This window comes from Cyprinus carpio, chromosome B15 (genome assembly GCF_018340385.1).
Source record: "Cyprinus carpio isolate SPL01 chromosome B15, ASM1834038v1, whole genome shotgun sequence".
NCBI classification, from domain to species: Eukaryota; Metazoa; Chordata; class Actinopteri; order Cypriniformes; family Cyprinidae; genus Cyprinus; species Cyprinus carpio.
Window position 1 is genome coordinate 27,208,603 of NC_056611.1, and position 20,000 is coordinate 27,228,602.

Here is a 20,000-nt window from a genome sequence, read left to right on the forward strand (position 1 = left end):
TTATCAGAACTAAAATTACAATCAAAACCAATCATATTAAAATAAAAGCTAATTCGAATAATGTTAATAACAGATCATTAACAATTCAGATAATATTGTGTTTATTTATTTTTATATTTTTATATTTTAATGTTAGTTTAAGTTTTAATAATTTGAATTAATGTGGTTTTTGTTGTTTTTTCTTTTTTTTAAATATGCGTATGTTGTTTATATGTAAATTATATCATATATACATATATGTAATGTATAAACTTAACATTTCTTTTTAAATATTTACATGCATGTGTGTGTATTTATATACATACAGTACATAATAAATATACACAGCACACACATATATTATGTAAACAAAAACTTTTATTTTGGATGTGATTAATCTAATATATATAATATATATATATATATATATATATCTATATATAATATATATATATATATATAAAATAGTATTTTCTTTGTAAAACACGCCAATAATCTTTTTTATTTACTATATATACAACATAAAATACTGCATCTGCAGCTTACTTGAATAAAATAAGGTTAAGTTGTTTTGATATCTATTATTTCATTTAAAAAAATATATGGTTTTAGTTTTCATTAGTTTTCATTCAAAATTGTAGTCAATAATATAATCTAGGTTACTCATTTTAGGCCATGTATTCTGACTTTTGGAATATTTTTAGATCACTTTTGCCTGTTGAATTACTAAACTCAACAGGACTTGATTATCACACATCAAGAGTCATTTTTGGGTTGTTAAAATGCTTTCTGGTGTCTCAGTTTAATGATCTGTTTGTCTGAGCGGCCCGACATGTCAACTTCTGAACAATCTTTGAAGACAGAGTGCAGAGATGAAATAGCAGGAGTGTTACAGAAAACCTTTAAGGAAGGATCATTAATTCTGCAGTTCGGGTTGCTGTACAATTCAAATTTAAACCATTTTAGACAGAAAACTGAGGAAATAGCCACGACAGAAACAGATTTAACATTAAGAGCTTGAAAAACTTAAAAACATACCTTGTGTTTGCGTATGATGCAAGGTCAGTAAGAACATGTTTTAACGTTAATCCCACTGAAATATCCAGCATGCTTAGGGAAAAACTGAAGGAAGAGACGAATTTAAATGATGTTACACATTCAGGGTTATTCTTGCAAACAAATACATTTTTGTTAATTGAAAGCTTAAACTAAACAAAAAATATGAAATGTTAGAAATGTTAAAAAACTAATGAAAATAACAAAATTATTAAAAAATTAAAGCTGAAAATATAAAAATAAAACAAATTCAAAATAACAATAAAATAATAGTAATATAATAAATAATACCAAAATAAAAAACATTAGATTAAAAAATAATTAGAAATGTTGCCTTGGCAAGTAACTGAAATAAGTTTCAGTTGAAGCACTTAAATTACTAACTGGAAAACTGAAATAAAATAAAATTAAACTGAAATAGTAATATATAAATAATAATAATAATACAAAATAAACTGACAAAATTAAAAAAATATATATATAAAAACTGAAAATATAAAAAAGTAAAATCTGCATAAAAATAATAGCAATAAATAAAATAAAAAATTAAACTAAACAAAAATTTGAAATTATGTCTTGGCAACAACTGAACCTGAAATAAGTTTCAGTTGAAGCACTTAAATTACTAACTGGAAAACTGAAATAAAAATAAATTAAGCATAAATAGTAATATAAAAAAAAACTTAAAATATAACAAAATTGTATAAATTGTAAATTGTATAAAATGTAACTAAAATTAAGAAAAACTGAAAATATAAAATCAATTCCAAAGATTAATACAATCTTTAAAAGCATATAATACTAAAATAACACTCTATAAATTAAAGTACACACTAAGAATGGATGGTCCACCAATCAACTAGTTGTTGAACAAACGACTAGTCAGTTAGGGAGGTTAACTAGTGCCACCTTCTCATATAGTGTTTTAGCAATTATTTACAATAACGGCTTATTTTGTGATTCATGAGCACCAATTCTGATTCGTCACCAACGTCGTATTTAACTCATAAACAATTTTTCAAGTCAAATGTTTGGTTTTGATATTTTAGGGATTGACACCAGATTGTTGTTGCACAAATGTATAAAAGACAGACTGCTAAACATGATTATACTTAAGCTTCAGCGGAATCTGCACAAACAGACGCGTTTGTAAGTTGGCGTTGGTGTCGGAGTCACAGCTGCTGTCTAATTCTCTCGCCTGGCATCGTGGGAGCCCTGCAGTGAGGCGAGACCCTTGTGTGTGTGTGTGTGTGTGTGTCAGGCAGGCCGCTTTCCAGAAGAGAATTTCTCTATATGATTTGCTCGGTTGCTCCTGCCTGCTGTCGGTCAGCGGAGCATTATCTGCTCCTCATGGAGCCCAGAGCGACGCCGATCATCCAGTCATCCGTGATCTCCTGCTTACAGGCCAGAAAGAGAAGCATCCGCTTTCTTCCCTCATCTTCATTTTTTTCATCTCGTCCCTCCCTTAATAAGTGCTGATGTTTGAATCTGACTGCTAGTCTCTTGAGCCGCTTCATCCCAGCTGGCACTGAGTCCAAGGTTCTTCCATCAATTTTGCCTTTGTCCTTCTGTTTTGAAGTTTTAGTTGAAGGAAATAAATTATATTTATATATAATTCATATATATATATATATATATATATATATATATATATATATATATATATATATATATATATGCACCTTGGCATATATCTAGTTATTGACTAGAAAAAAAAAATATTAAACCTAACTAGTAATATTTTAAAAACTACTACAAATGACAAAATTAATAAAAATGTAAAATAAAAAATAAATACCATTTAAAATATAAAATAATTTATACAAAGCAAGAGAGGGACTAATGACTTAATAGAACGAACACAGGTGAACAGAAGGAACTAATCAGGGGTGCGTTTTGCGTTTGCATTGTTAGTTGTTTGTGGTCTATGGTTGCGTGTTTAGTCGTTATAGTTATAGTTTTCGGTGTTTCTCGAAACCATAGTTCAAACGAACATTCGCAAACAGCATCGCAAACTTGCGTGGTTGGAACTACAGCTCTTGAGCTGTGGTTAGAAGCATAATTTTTGTTAGCAAGGGATATGGGTTTAAATAAATATGGTCTTGGGCACAATAAGCAAGCTAACATGCAGTAAAATCTATACATTCCATTATATCTAAACATAAATACATTTTAATCGATGTATTTTTGCGCGTTCTCTAAAAGCGCCGTTTTTGAACAGTGCGCATGTGCACAAATACTTAAAGGGAACCCCGGAGTATGACGTAAGAGGGAACCCACGATGAATCAAACATCAAATAAAGCAAAATGACAGGGAACAAAAAATAGTAAATAGTAACTATTTTATATTTATCTATTTTTTATAAATAGTAAATTAGTCATCAGGTGCTATGTTCAATATAGCAGCATATTAGAGATGTCTAAACGGTTAAATAGCAGAAGTTATTCCTCCACCACATGCGTGTGACGTCATTAACAATGGCCCTATGTTGTTGAACTAATGTGGTTCAAATGACGGAGATGCGACCGTGTTCGGGAAACAGTCATAACTAGCTAGTTCGGTTCTACAACAATGCATCGTACTATGGTGGTTAATCAGCGAGTTACGTCGTTGTACGAGAAACGCATCCCAAGGTCAAAGGAAGACTAAGGCAGGAGAACAGGAACACAAAATCCATATCTGTGACAGACGGAAATAAAAATAAATTAAACTTATATGTAGTAATATTAAAAAAGGAATAAAAATGACAAAATTATTAAATGTAAAATAAAAAAATAACAATTATATAAAATATAAATATAAAATATAATATAGAAAATAAATTCAAAATAATAATAAAATAATAGTAATAAATACTAAAATAAATAAATTTCCCAAATAGTAATATATTTTAAAAAAGTAATACAAATGACAAACGTATTTAAAAATGTAAAATAAAAGATAAAATTAAACTAAATGCAATATAAATGTAAAGCATAATGAAAAATAATGAAACAATTAAATAAAATAATACAGTACAAACTAAAGATTGTCCAGGATAGTCAATAACTAGCTGTCTAACAAACAATTAGCCGAATAGGGAGGTTAATTATAGTGCCAACTTCTCAGAAAGTTTTTCAGCAATTATTTACTAAAACTGGCCTATTATTTACCGTTTGATTCAAAAAATGAAGTATTTAATTAATAATTAATTTTGTGAATCTTAAGCGCTATTCTGATCTTGTCTCTTGAGCCGCTTCATCCTCAGCTGGCATTGATTCCAAGGACGATGCAGCATTTTTTCCTCGTCGATTTTGCCTTTGTCCTTGTGTTTTAGTTGATTCCCCGAGCACTGAGGAGGTTTATCGGACTCACAGACACTCGGCTTGACCTCACACCTCCATCAGCAGATCTGCAGTGCGGATCCTTTGGCTGAAACGTCTGCGGTCGCTTGCTCACACATGATCGCAGGGGAAAGTCTGGCTTATGTTAGCATCACTGCCAGCCATGATATAGAGTCAGTATGACTGTGGAAAAAAGAAATCTATTCACAAACGAACACAAATTCTTTAATTTTACGCATAATGCACTGGAGCTGACTTTTGCATAAAAACGCCCATTTGGACAGGAAGACACTTTACTGACATGTAAAACAACCTGTCACAGTTTGTTTTGCAGTTTGACTGACGATGAAAAGCTTGTTAAAAATACACTTTGGACATTTCTACAGAAAACAGAGGAGAAATAATCAGAAATGCATGTAGATCAAGGGTATGTGATAATGACAATTCTAGAATAATAATACAAATCTAAATATTTTCTGATGTTGCCAATGGTGATAATTAGACAATATTTTGCAGTTACAGAAATTAATGTTTTCATGTTTGCCACCTTAAACTAATTTCCAGAAGGTTTTTTACCTTTATAAGATCATTTACTTTATTTGATGTATGCATCATATTTTGTCAAATTCATATATTTAATCAATAAATTAAGTTATATTAATAAGACAATATATTCTGTTACCAAATAACATTGAATCAGTATCAACAAAATCCATTTTTGCATTGCAAAAGAGGCAGTGCAATTACAGCTGCATTAACAATGCTATGAGATTGCTTTAAAATTAATATTTTGCATATTGAAATATATATTTTTTAAATGATCAAATTAAATGATACTTTAAGTAAGTCATTGAAGTCATTTATTCAACCAATTCATTCTAACTGGACCCTGCTGATTCATTCAGATAAATGCTTAATAAATAATATGAATACTAAAATATAATTTTGTTTTAACAAGAAATTATACTTTAAAAGAGTAAGTCATTGTAGTAATTTATTCAACCAGTTTCTTCTGATTGCTGATTTATTCAGATTAATGTTTTTAAAATAATACAATGAATATTGAAACTAAATGATAATTTAAATATGAAATTAAAACTGCCAGTAGAGTGAGTCATTGAGTCATTTATTCAAACGATTCATTTAAACAGCTGATTCATTCAAGAATGAAGCAAGTAACTATTTATTAATGGATCATTGAATCATTGATTCATTCAAACAGCTGATTCATTCACAAATTAAGGAAGTGACAGTATTTGAAGAGTTCATTCGCAAAAACAGTTTTCATATTTTTTTTTATTGTGCATTCCAATTAATCTCAATCAAACTGCAGTTGGGTTATTTTTATTGGGAAAAAAGTAACTAACACAATAAAAATCAATAAAAACAAACGGAGTTATCTGTTTTTGCAAATAAACTCTTCATTTATGAATGGATGATTCAATTTAATTCATTGAGATGGATGATTTATTCAAGAAGGAAGCTATAGTGACTGTCTTTATGAATGGATATTTCAATCAATGATTCGTTCAAAGGCGATTCATTCAGAAACAAACACTGCTAAGTTTCGCTCAGAGACGCACAAACGGCTGTTTTGTATCTTTAAATGATTTAAAGCCAAAAAGTGATAAAATTAGATAAGTCCAGACAGATTTTTTTTTTTAAGTGTAAAATCAACTTACATTTCCCCCCTTCAGTCACCTCGGGATAGTCGCTCCGTTCTTCACTGTGAATCAATGCTAGCTAGTGTCCGTTGTTTAGTGTATTTCCGTTACAGCAGTGCTGGAATCCGCTCGGCTCGCTAATGTTCACAGCACAGTTGAGCTAACATCTCTGCTTCTGCTGGCACGCTCACTTCAGCCGAGAAACAGACCATCTGGCGGTCTGGACCGGACTAAGCCATCGGGTCCAGCGTTAGCTTAGCACTTTGACACTTTAGCCAGAGTCTCGCTACTGCTACCTTTATGAACACTGACTTTACACTGAGTGAAATTAAAATATTTACATATTAAAAAATATATATTAAAAAAATTAATTATAAAACATATTTTGAGTCAATTTGCGAACAGACACCGAATTTCTCCAAATCCTCACCTTCTGAAGACATCTTATGCAAAGTGCTTTAGTTGTACCTTTGCATTTAGTAGCACATCACATGCTTTTACATTCACACAGTGTGTTTGAAAAGCAGCAGGTCTAGTGTGTGTTTACACACGGAGCGAGAGGCAAGCGTCCGTCCGTACGTTCTGTCCACACACAGACTGGGGTTTGTGTACAAAGGATTCTCCAGCTCTCTGCTGCCAGTCTGTGTTTACTCACAGGACAGCTGGTGCCATTACACTATTGTGTGTGTGTGTGTGTGTGTGTGTGTGTGTGTGTGTGAGAGAGAGAGAGAGAGAGAGAGCTAATGGTCATCTGTGGTTTGTCTGTGTTGTGGTTTGTGTCATATCAGTTGTTCTGAACCTGCTCTCACACACACACACACACACGATGTTGCATTTGTCCTGATGTCCAAAGTCCTGCGGTGCGACTAAGGGCCAATTTAAAGGACATCTGTTGCTCTTGGCTGACATAACTGGCACACTGGTGCAGAATACACACGGGACGCTTGGACAGGACAAGGAGCCGAGTGCAAACACACACCTGTAGAAATACACACACACACACACACACACACTCACACACACACACACACACACACACACACACACACACACACACACACACACAGAGTACACACTCACACACACACACACACACACACACACACACACACACACACACACACACACACACACACACACACACACACACACAGAGTCTGGAAAGGTGAATGTGGCTTAATAATGCAGCTTCTTACTTTTTAGTATTGGCATAAAATTACATTAAAGTTTCTTTTTTCATACTTTGGCAGAGATAATGGATTCAGTGTTATTTTAGTATCATTGAGGTACTATTAGCTTTTATTTATATTTTGAACGAGCTTTTATTTTTGTGTTTTCATTTAAATTTTAGTTCAAGTTTAAGTAATGTTGTGCTTTTGTCATTTTTTAAAAAAATTTTTTTTTTTTTTTTGTTATTTTTATATTTTTTTTTTTTTGGTTTTTAGTGTTTTTTTTTGTATATAATTTTTTTTTTTTTAAAAAGTTAATGTTTTCATACTTTGTCAGACATATTGGAGTATTATTGAGATACTATTAGTTTTTAATCAATATTTCAAATTAACTTTTATTTAAAAATTTCTGTTTATAAATATATAAACAGAGTGTAATGTAGTATTTTTATAATTTATTAATTAAAAAAAAGTCTATACATTTTTATAATTTTTTTTTTTATTTCAGTTTTAGTTTTAGATATTTTGCATCAACAAAATAAATGAAAATGCCATGGCAACTAGTTGAAATAAAATAAGTTTAATGTTTATATATTATATTATATTATATATATTATATTATATTATATTTATATTATATTATATTATATTATATTATATATATTATATTATATTATATTATATCAAATGGAGATTTATTTTACTTTAAGTAACAAAAATAGTTTTTATTGTTTTAGCTAATAATTAGATAATAACCCTAAATGGAGTTCTCAGTTTTTTCTCTTGTAAATTTCATCTTTGTATCCCATTGTTTAATAAAATTAAGAGACAAAAGGGACAAAAGTTGACATACAGTAAAAGTATAAAGCTATTATCTGATTTATGTTGCATCTTTTTTCACTTAGTTTCTTTTTTAGAATTCGGCAGACATAATGGAGTTCTCCATTATTTCTCATCTTTGTCTCCCATTTTTATAAAATAGACAATGAAGACAAATGCTGACATACAGTACGAGTAAAGAGATGTTATTAGATTTAAGTTGCATCTTACTTTTTAGTAGTTGCATGAAAGAGTCACAAATGAGATAACTGTTGAGTTATTATCAGATCATTTGCGCATGGAAGAATCTGATGAGAAATGTTTGCATTTGGGATCTCTGACTCTTGTTTGCAAACATTGCAATCTAAAATTTTCAGTTTGTCTCTATTTTCGCTCTGTTCAGTCTCACTGCTGATATAACTGAGATTTACGAATGTGTACTATATGCATGTGTAGGTGATGATATACAGTCGCATTCGAGTGTCCGTATAACGTTGTTGTTTGGGTAAGGATTTAAGTGTTTTGATTTGTGGTTGTTGCTGGTATGAGCGGTTGTGAGGTCAGTGATGTATGAGTGGGGTAATTAAGGGTTGCAGGTTAGTGAAGTCTGTTTGGAAGACCTGGACCGGCGACAGGAGAAGAAGTTCGTCATCGACCTCGAGGCAGAACGACTGCAGAACATTCTGGAACAGGTGAGGATGACGTCCAGTGCATCACAAAGCAAGTCAACATGTAATAAAAACGATCCCATTTACTTCCTTAACACACAATATTATTATGAACAATTCATCATTGCATGTTATTCCAGAAAAAAAAAAAAATCATAATCTTTCATCAAAATGTAATAAATTATTTTTTTATAAAAGTTAAATCACTTTTTGGCAAGTTTTACAAGCACAAGTTACATTTTCTTCAGTATATGTAAACTTTATTTCTAAAACAATCAAAACTTAAATTAGAATAAATATTTAATAAAAAATAATGACAGTAAAAATTATTTTATATAAAAATTCACGAATTAATATAAATGTATAAATGCATACATTTATTGATTTATTTTTTAGAATATGTAATTTTTTTTATATAACAATTAATTTAATATAATTTTCATGTTTTTTTATTCATTTAAAAAATGATTAATTTAAAATAATTTTATATAAATTCAAATATGACACAACATTGCTGTTTTTACTGTATTTTTGATCACATAAATGCAGATTTGTTGAGCAGAAGAGACTTCTTTCAAAAGCATAAAAAACTAATAAAAACTAATTCTTAACATTACAATTCAAATGTATACATTCATTGATTTCTTTCAAAATATATCATTTATTTTGATATAATTCATTTAATATTTTAATGATTTTTTTCTATTTACAAATAATTAAATATAATTAATTTAATATATTTGTAGTTTTATTCATTTAAAAAAAATCACCTTTCCAATCACATAAATAAATTACACTTTACAAATTACAAAATGAACTGCAACAGAAAACAGCTATTTAAAATTTTAATAATAATCATAATAATTTCTCAATTGTACTTTTTTACTGTATGTTTAACAGTTCTTTCAAAAACTTAAAAAAAATAAAAATGTCTCTGACCCCAAACTTTTGAATGTTAGTATGCATTAAACGTGCCTAATGTGTAGCAGCTCCATGTTTTTTGGGCAGTAATGATGTTCAACACGAGCAGCAGAAGGAGTCTCTATACGTCTGATCTATGAACTTTACAATTGCGGGCCATGTTTGATTGTTGCATGCTCCGTCTGTTCCTCAGGCAGACCTCTGAGGTGCCCATCTATCAGCCTGACAACCAGACACACACACACACACACACACACACACACCGTCTCGCAGTTGGACATAGTCAGGTACAACATCAACAGAATGTTCTCTCTACATGCCCTGCCAGTCCTGCCAGCAAGTTTCTCGGCCAGATGTGCATCTGGCATCAGCATCTGTTGATCTCACACCGATACCGTTTACACATTAGACAAATCTCACATTTGTTTCTTCATCAGATTTGGAGAAATGTAGCATTGCATCAGTGTCTCAGCAATGGATCCTCTGCAGTGAATGGGTGCCGTCAGAATGAGAGTCCAAACATCTGATAAAAACATCACAATAATCCACAAGTAATCCACAGCACTCCAGTCCAGCAGTTAACATCTGGAGAAGACAAAAGCTGAAACAAATCCATCAAGATGTCATTTTACTTCAAACCAAGTGCATATTCCATAATAACACTTCCTCCAGTGAAAAAGTGTTCTGGTCTGAATCAGGAGAGAAATCTGCACAGATCAAGCACCGTTTACAAGCCAAAACAGCTCTTAACAAATCTGTGGCTGGATTTTGATGTGAGTGACAACAGGAGACGGACTTTTTCACTGGAGGATGCGTTATTATGAATTATAGACTCCTATTTCGACCAGAAGCAGCGGTCTTAATAATGGATTTGGTTCTTTTGTCTTCTCCAGATGTTAACTGATGTTTATGGAGTGGTGTGGATTACTTGTGGATTATTGTGATACTTTTATCAGCTGTTTGGACTCATATTCTGACCGCACCCATTGCTGAGCAAGTGATGGAATGCTACATTTTTTTTACTTTTTACATTTTTCTATTCAAACCATTGCTTCTGGCTAGTCCATAATCAATAATATTTCTTCCTCCAAATTAAAAAGCTTTGACATGATTTACTTGCTTCAGTTCTAATTGGTAGAGAGTTTGCAGAATTATGAGTAATGTAGTTTCTTGCCAGGAATTACGCTGTTGAAGACAATTATTTACAAACAAGTTAAAATAATGCAGGCTGATGGCTTCAGCAAAAGCATAAACCATTGATTAACAACTTCACAGTAGGTTTGTAAGTTATTGTTTAAAATCAATTCTCAAATTCACAGGAAAACAATTCTGAAATGCACACAATGTCCTGGAACCTAAACTCTGTAAAAATACTTACTTATATTACTTAGTTCTCAAAGTATAGGTAGTACATCTGTTGGCTGAATTACTGAAGCGTGTAATAAAATATTCTTTGTGATATTTACTCTTTACTCATTCCATATCTCTCTCTCTCTCTCTCTCAGATTGTCAGCGTGGGCAAACATGTGAAAGGATACCACTACATCATCGCTAACCTGGTGAGTGCTGGCGCGGTTTATCCAGTGATGGAGCGCTGGAGGAAATTAACAAATGTAGAGGACAGCGTGTCCTCTGGCTGTAATTCTCTGCGACAGAGCTTCACTTTCCTGAAGAAAACCAGAACGCAGTATTACATTTTGGCACAATGATTCCTCAAATGAAGTGCGCTAGTGCTTTACTAAGTGGTCAAACACACCATTTTCACCTGCTGGATGATCAGGCACATGTAAAATCCTACAGAATGTAAACAGAGGCTTGAGGACGCAGGCCTTTTTTTTAGTTTGTTTATTAAGAAGCCACCTAACAACCACCCAAAACACCAAAACGCGATGATGACTTTTGCACCTCTCAGAAACTGTAAAACTCAATCTGCATGATAAATTCATCTGAACTGCTAGTTATTCTAATGGATTTTGCAGTCTTGTACAGTTTTGGCGATGATGGACTGCTGAACCTGAACTTTGTTACGTGTGATTTATCATTGCTTATTTTGTTTCGGGCCTTCGTAACGTATTCTGCGTTGACATTTGTTAGCGTCAGCATCTGGGATATTAAGAAATCTTATGACTCACTCCGTCTCTCATTCATTCCATCAATCTCCCTTTTTCCATCTCTTTATCTTTTGAATGAATCGGCTGCATTCGCTCTGACTCTGATCGGCTCTCTGTCTTTGTCTCGGCAGGGATTTAAGGACATTTCTCTTGAGAGGTTTATGCACGGCGGGGCAAATGTAACTGGTTTCCAGTTGGTGGATTTCAGCAAACCGATGGTGATCAAACTAATGCAGCGCTGGAACAAACTAGACCAGAGGGAGTATCCAGGATCCGAGAGCCCACCCAGGGTAAGCAAAGACATTTACAACATAATTAAATGCAAACACCAATAGCAAACACTTTTGTGCACACTTTATTTTTCTGCATTGTTTCAGCACCCAATTCACTAAAGGAATTAGTGCAAACATGCTCAGAGATCTGTGCTAAACGCCATTGAATCAATAAGCAGAATAATTCCTTATCTACTCAAACAGCATGTTTGGAAATCACCTGGCGAATGGCAGGTTGGTTTAAATCAGGCTGGAACCCTGATAATCCTGTCGGACGCTTGTGGCAGAATTCCAGACACAGATGTTTAGCCAATCAAACTGTGACAGGACACATTCTTCGTCAAGCTTTAGCCAATGAGATTCAACGAGCAGCTGCCCAGGCAATATTTGAGTCAATTAAACCATAACAGACTGCAGCCGGAGCCACGTTTAAGCTGTCTGTTGGGGAATGTGTGTAATGAAGTCTAAATACAAGTAAATACATGTTTTAAGTTGTGTTTTGAAGACTAGGAAATGATTCTAGCATTCTAGTCTCATTTATATATATATATACACACACACACACACACACACACACACAGAGAGAGAGCGAGAGAGAGTTTATATAATTTTAAGTAAATTATATTAATATAAAAAAATACCAAGAATTATATATATATATATAGAAACACACACACATACAGTGCTGGGTAGTAACAGGTTACATGTAATCTACATTATGTAATCAGATTGCAAAAAATTATATTCTATTAAATTTCAAAGTGCTTATAATCAGATTACAGTTACTTTTTTTTATAGGTTACATGATTACATATTATTTAAACAATGGCAGTAAATTATTCAGAAGTACTGATTTGCTCTAATTCTTTATTTTCTCTCTTAAATTTTAGTAAAACATATCATATGTGATCCTGGACCACAAAACTAGTCTTAAATCACTGGGGTATATTTGTAGCAATAGCCAAAAAAACATTGTATGGGTCAAAATGATAGGAGGATATTAAGTAAAGATCATGTTTCCTGAAGATATTTTGTAAATTTCCTACCGTAAATATATCAAAACTTTATTTTTGATCAGTAATATGCATTGCTAAGGACTTTATTTGGACAACTTTAAAGGCTTTAATGCAACTTTAATATTTAGATTTTTTTGCACCCTCAGAGTTCAGATTTTCAAATAGTTGTATCTCGGCTAAATATTGTCCTCCTAACAAACCATACATCAATTTAAAGCTTATTTATTCAGCTTTCAGGTGATGTATAAATCTCAATTTTGAAAAATTTACACTTTAGACTGGTTTTGGGGTCCAGGGTCACATATACTAAATATAATATAGACTAAATAAAAAAAAAAGTAATAAAAAATAATATACATATATTTGAGTAAAATGTATTTTTATAAATATATTTAAAAGTTTACTAATCAACTCCTGTTCTTTATCCCCTAATTTAAGACCTCTTAATATGATTAAGATGTTTGTTATAACATTTAAGATATTTTTAAGATTAAGATATTTTAATTCAAGACTTTTTCTGACCTTAAATTTAAAGCTGCAGTCCGTAACTTTTTTTTGTACCCAGAATTAAAAAATTAATTTTTTGATTTTTTGGTTAAAAATTATGTGTTATAAATTTTTGAGTTAGTTTATAAAGATTCAGTGTTGTTAGCTTATAATAATTTTTTCTATTTTAAGTGGAACGGGTAGGTTTTCACTGAAAATTTGATCTTGGCACTGGATTTGTGTTTATGAAACACATGTTAATGAAATTAAATTATACTCCAGTTTTAAATGTGCTTCTGATTACAGATAACCTGGGATTACACAAGATTTGTATTTTAAAGACAACCAGTTCAAAGGGAGCATAGTTTGCTTTTTGGGTTAAAAGAATTTCTTAATATGAAATTTGAATGGTATGACAATTAGAGATTAGACTGTACAGAAATTGAAATTTACATGCTAATACACACTGTACTCATAGTCACGCAATGCTGATGTAGTTAACATAAATAATCTGAGAATAAAGTATTACAATAGTAATAATTTGCGAGGTTTGATGTAATATGAGCTAATCGATCGTTAATCGATTGTTAATCGATCGTTAGATTAAATCACCATTGGTAGCGCAATTTATTGTAATGCTTTTTCCCTCAGTTGGTCAGAACAAAAATGCTAGACCTGTTTCTTACTTGTTCAGATGACAATATCCGGTGAAAATTCTCATTTGGGTCATATATTCCAAGATGTATAGGCTAGAATCTGTGATTGCGACGTACAGTGAATATCCACACAAGTGCAGACTGACTGGCACACACACATATACTCCTCAAAACATTAGATTCATCCACACTGGAGCCGTGCCAGAGTACAACCCACGCAAGGAAGATAATTCTGCAAGTAACTGCAATTCCAGGTTTTCAAAAAGATGGCGACAAAGAGGAAAAACTTATGGACTGCAGCTTTAATAATTATGTATTTATATTATTTATATGTCTAAAATTTTTTTTTTTTTTTTTTTTACTTTTTAAGGACCAGCTGGAATTTTTCTTATTCTCACACATGTTCCTAAATACAGTTCGCACACATCTATTCTTAGTCGTAAATATGTAAATAAAGTGAACCGGTATCAGACAAAATGTATTACAGGTCTCCATAACTAGAAAACAAGACACATATACTCATTAAGACGATTTTGTGCTGCATAACCTCACCTCATCGTGCTGTCCTCAGCTCAAAAACCTTGATTTCCCCCTCTGTTAATAACATGGAGCTCCTTCTCTACTCCCATTGATTAGCACTTCCATCCTGCAGTCCTTGCTATAAATTGCCAGAGCAACATCAGACCAATCTTTACGGGTTCATTAGAGCACACTTTACAGGCAAGAGCTCTGACTATCTCCATCTCTTGCTCGCTTTTGATTTTCTGCATCTTGCTCGCTGACTCCCCCTTTAATGATTGTTGTTTGTTCCTGTCTTTCCCTCAATGTTAATTGGATGTTATTATGCCTCTGCTAGAACCATAAATCTTGATTTCCGCTGATCAAGTTCATTCATAACGACCGGTGTCAGTGCAGACCCAGCCACTGAGACTCGTTCTGTCTTATTGGGACGATTTACTCATGCACATAGCCATGCTTTTGTATTTGTTTATGGAAATAACAACAGATGAAAATCCATTTTGATTGTTGAGCGGTTTTTTCTTACCGCTAGTGGTACCTCATAAAGAAAAAAACTATGCACTGTTTTCCCCAGCAATCACTCTAGATCTTTACTGCTCTGTAGCAACAATCTGTACTGCTTTACAGCTAAATAGCTTTTCCTGTAACAAGTAGCGGCGGTGCTACATAGCAGTTTTATGTCACATTGCATTACGCACGCAGCCTTACAAGCGAGCAGGCGGAGGCAATAATCAATGCGCTCACCTAGAATGCCCTCTCTGCATTTACATCTACTTTAGGCATTAGGACGGCTCTGCATTATACTTGATATGTGATTGTAAACAGGAAGTATGGGTAATGTAGTGTGAATGAAGTAAAGACACAATATTCCTTTTACCTCCTCAGTACACATCATCATTGACGTACGATGGTGTGCTAGTGATGGCGGAGGCATTTCGGAATCTGCGCAGACAGAAGATTGACATCTCTCGCAGAGGCAATGCTGGAGACTGTCTGGCCAACCCGGCTGCTCCTTGGAATCAGGGCATCGACATGGAACGAACTCTGAAACAGGTGAGTGAGCGGGTGGGATTGTGAAAGACAGGTGAGAGTTGATGGGATGCTGTGAGCCAGGTGAGAGTGGGCGAGACTCTGTACAACAGGTGGGACTCTGTACAGCAGGTAGGAATGGGCAGGACACTGTAAGACAGGTGGGAGTGGATGGTTATCTGAACAACAGGTGGGAGTGGGTGGGAAACAATAATGGGTGGGATGCTGTCTGAAAAATGAGACTGGGTGAGACTCTATGACAGGTGGGAATGGTTGGGACTCTGTTTGGTGGGTGAGAACGGGTGGGACTCTGTACAATAGATGGGAACGGGCGGGACTCTGTAGAACAAATGGGAATGGGTGGAACTATGTACGGCAGGTGGGAATGGTGGGATTCTGTACGGCAGGTGAGAATGGGTAGGATTCTGTACGGCATGTGGGAATGGTGGGATTCTGTACGGCAGGTGAGAATGGTGGGATTCTGTACGGCAGGTGAGAATGGTGGGATTCTGTATGGCAGGTGGGATTCTGTACGGCAGGTGAGAATGGTGGGATTTTGTATGGCAGGTGGGATTCTGTACGGCAGGTGGGAATGGGTAGGATTCTGTACGGCAGGTGGGAATGGTGGGATTCTGTACGGCAGGTGAGAATGGTGGGATTCTGTACGGCAGGTGAGAATGGTGGGATTCTGTATGGCAGGTGGGATTCTGTACGGCAGGTGAGAATGGTGGGATTTTGTACGGCGGGTGGGAATGGGTGGAAGTCTGTATGACAGTTGAGACTGGCCAGGAAGCTGTCTAAAAGATCAGAGTGGTAGTCTAAGTCAGATAAGACTTGGTGGGATAATGTCTGAAAAAAGAGAGTGGGTGAGACTCTACGACAGGTGGGAATGGGTGGGACTCTTTATGACAGATGGGAATGGGTGGGACTCTGTAGGACAGATGGGAATAGGCGGGACTCTGTACAACATATGGGAATAGGCGAGACTTTGTATGGCAGGAGGGAATGGGCGGAACTCTGTACGACAGATGGGATTGGGCGGGACTCTGTATGACATATGGGAAGGGGAGGGACTCTGTATGGCAGATGGGAATGGGCAGGACTTTGTATGACAGATAGGAATGGGCAAGACTGTACAGGAAGTGGGAATGGGAATGAGACTGGGCAGGAAGCTGACTAAAAGATCAGAGTGGGAATCTAAGACAGAAAAGACTTGGTGGGATGCTGGCTGAAAAGTTAGAGTGGGTGAGACTCTACGACAGGTGGGATTGGGTGGGACTTTGTACGATGGGTTAGACTGGGTAGAGGACTACCTGAAAGGTGAGAGTGGGCCGAATTGACAGGCAGGTGAAACTGGGCGGGACACTGTCTGACAGGTAAGGTTGGGCAGGCCTCTGTATGACAAGTGGGACTGGGCAAGACTTTCGGAAAAGATTAGGTGCGTTCAACTTAACATAGATAAATAAAATTTTTACTTGATTCAGTGCATGCCAGTTAGAAATTTTGTCTGACTTGAGACCGCGCAGACGCCGTGTGAATGTCATGTGTGGCATCAAAGTGCCACAAAAGCGCTTGGAGAGCAGCCGCCTGACTCAGCCACAGCAGTTTCACCAGAGCGACTGCAGGAGAACTGATGACGACACAGCCGTTTCCCGATTGGCCATATTGACCACATGACAACAATCACTTGTGTTTTGGGTTTATTCTAACCTTTTCAATTCCAATAATAGCCACAAATCTGTTTTTAGAACAGTAAAAGCTTTTTTAATGTAGTCGCAATGTTATATTGGGTCACGTTTATCATAAAACACTGATAAAAACATATTTACCCCACTTTTTTGCATTTTTTAATAGTATATGATTATGTTGAACTTTACTCTTGAACAGACGGTTCTGTATTAAGCAGTATATAAAAAGTGTTTCTGTTGCTCATGAAAACGTTTCTGAAACATCTGTGTATTTTGAGAAATATTGCATTTAATTCACTTCATCTGTGACAAAGTATGCAAACACCGCGCGAGCATCACTACCGGGAGCAGAAAGTGTCCAACTTGACAGCTCCATTTTCAACTCCGCCCCTGACTGCAAGCGGCTACTCTCGTTGACTGCCGTCTGTAGCCATGGTTCAAGTCGAACGCACCTTTTCTGTATGACAAGTTTGAGTAGGTGGGATGCTGTCTGACAGGTAAGAGTGGGCAGGACTCTGTTCGACAGGTGGGAGTAGATTTAATGTTGTTTGACAGGTAAGAATGGGCAGGACTCTGTACTGAAGGTTGGAGGTGGAGGAACACTGTCTGAAATGTAAGAGTGGGCGGGACTCTGTACGACCAATGGGAGTGGGTGGGACTAAATGGGGGCTTGGCAATACAAGATGCAAAGGATACATAAACTTGCTATTAAATCTGACACATTTTAACTCATCTAAAAGGTTTAATCTGCTTAGCAAAATAAATTGTAGCAATAAATGATAACTTTGGTCCACGTTTACCAAAAGTGATGTGTATTCTGTCTTACTAATACTTCCTTGTGTATGTGTGTGTGTAAAGGTGAGGATCCAGGGTCTCACTGGGAATATCCAGTTTGATCATTATGGACGTAGAGTCAACTACACCATGGACGTCTTTGAGCTAAAGAGTAACGGCCCCCGCAAGGTCAGACACACAACACACTTTCATGCATTCAGACACACACAAGCATCCATTTATACAGATACACACCGTAATTTTACCCAGATGCCAACACACACAGGATTGATCACCTCATCATCTATCATCTGCAGATCGGTTACTGGAACGACCTGGATAAATTGGTTCTGGTCCAGAATGAGCTCTCCATGGGAAATGACTCCGCTATGGAGAACAGAACGGTTATCGTTACGACTATAATGGTAATGTACACGCAACCACCCACATCTGCAGATTTACACATGTAGCGCCATCTAGAGTGAGCAGGCCACAGTACATCAGTGAGACATACTTGAATAAAACTAATTTGCATTGCTCTGGACTGTATTGGTGAGACACATGAGGAAAGAAACCAAGCCATTGAAAGAGAGAGAGAGCTGACTGTGCATTATTTCATTAATGTCATCAGTTTAGCCATAGATAAAAAAGTTTACATATGCGTTTGAGGTTGATGTTAAAATTTCCCTTAAAAAATCACCACAGTAACCATCGTTTCCAACAAATCACCATAGTTATATCAGTCATTGTTAAGGTGCTGTTCCACTAGCTGACTCAATTTGATTTTGGTCAGGGGTGTCAAAGCCACTGTCGAAAAGTTTTTTTGACGAAAAGTCACTCAGCTATTAATAATATATGAGATGACAGACTGCCTGTGACATTTCCATCCCATTCTGTCACGAACTGCTGAAATAAGAACAGGAGCACCATGCAAGCAATTATAATAGGCTGAATTTGATTATACGAATGTACAGATACGCTGTATGACTTTGCATTCGCTGTCAGTTCTTTAGCCTGAGAACATTTACTTTTATATTGATGCATTTGGTAGGTGCTTCAATCCAAAGTCAATTACACTGCATTTATGCATTCCTTGGGAATGCAACCAATGACCTTGGCATCATGTTCTGCTATTTAAGCTACTGTACATGAATGCCATATTGCACACAGAAGAAGCTCAATGGTCACTGCTCAAAGGCCATGAGAGCCGCCCACTTACTGGCTTAGGCTATTTCAAACTTGCTAAAAGTTGCATTTAAGTCAGGGGCATTAACAAAAGAGTTGAGTCACTATCTGACCTCTGATTCTACAACAGCTCACGGCCGAAAATCGATTTCGCAGGACATCAGCTTTAAAGGCCTAAAAACTCAGAACCTTTTAGCAATTAAAATTAGCAATTAAAATTAGAAGCTCAAAGGGTTCATATTTTAGAAAACATGCATCTGAAATTCTAATTTATCAGTCACTGTTTTGAATGTTTTATTGCGTTTATTTCTCACAATTCTACGTTTATATCTTGCAATTCTCCATTTACTGTATTTCTCGCAATTCTGCATTTATATCTTGCAATTTTGCGTTTATTTCTCACAATGCTGCATTTATATCTCGCAATTCTGCATTTATTTCTCACAATTCTGTTTTCTGTATATCTTGCAATTCTGCATTTATATCTCGCAATTTTGCATTTATTTCTCACAATTCTGCATTTATATCTCGCAATTCTGCATTTATTTCTCACAATTCTGCATCTATATCTCGCAATTCTGTATTTACTCTATAAGCAATTCTGTTTATGTCTCGCAATTCTGTTTTCTGTACAGTATATCTTGCAATTCTGTGTTGATTTCTC

General features: G+C 35.0%; 1 long non-coding RNA gene and 1 pseudogene across 1 annotated transcript; one reads left to right on the forward strand and one right to left on the reverse strand.

Annotated features, from left to right (window-relative positions):
* The window catches only part of LOC109073550, a 77,930-nt pseudogene that overhangs the window by 18,164 nt on the left and 39,766 nt on the right, over positions 1 to 20,000 (forward strand).
* Positions 4,690 to 6,754, reverse strand: LOC122139892. The gene is made up of 3 exons (XR_006156628.1): positions 6,454 to 6,754; positions 6,042 to 6,341; positions 4,690 to 4,739 (listed from the first exon to the last, which is right to left on the reverse strand). It is a non-coding gene; the product is annotated as an uncharacterized LOC122139892 (long non-coding RNA).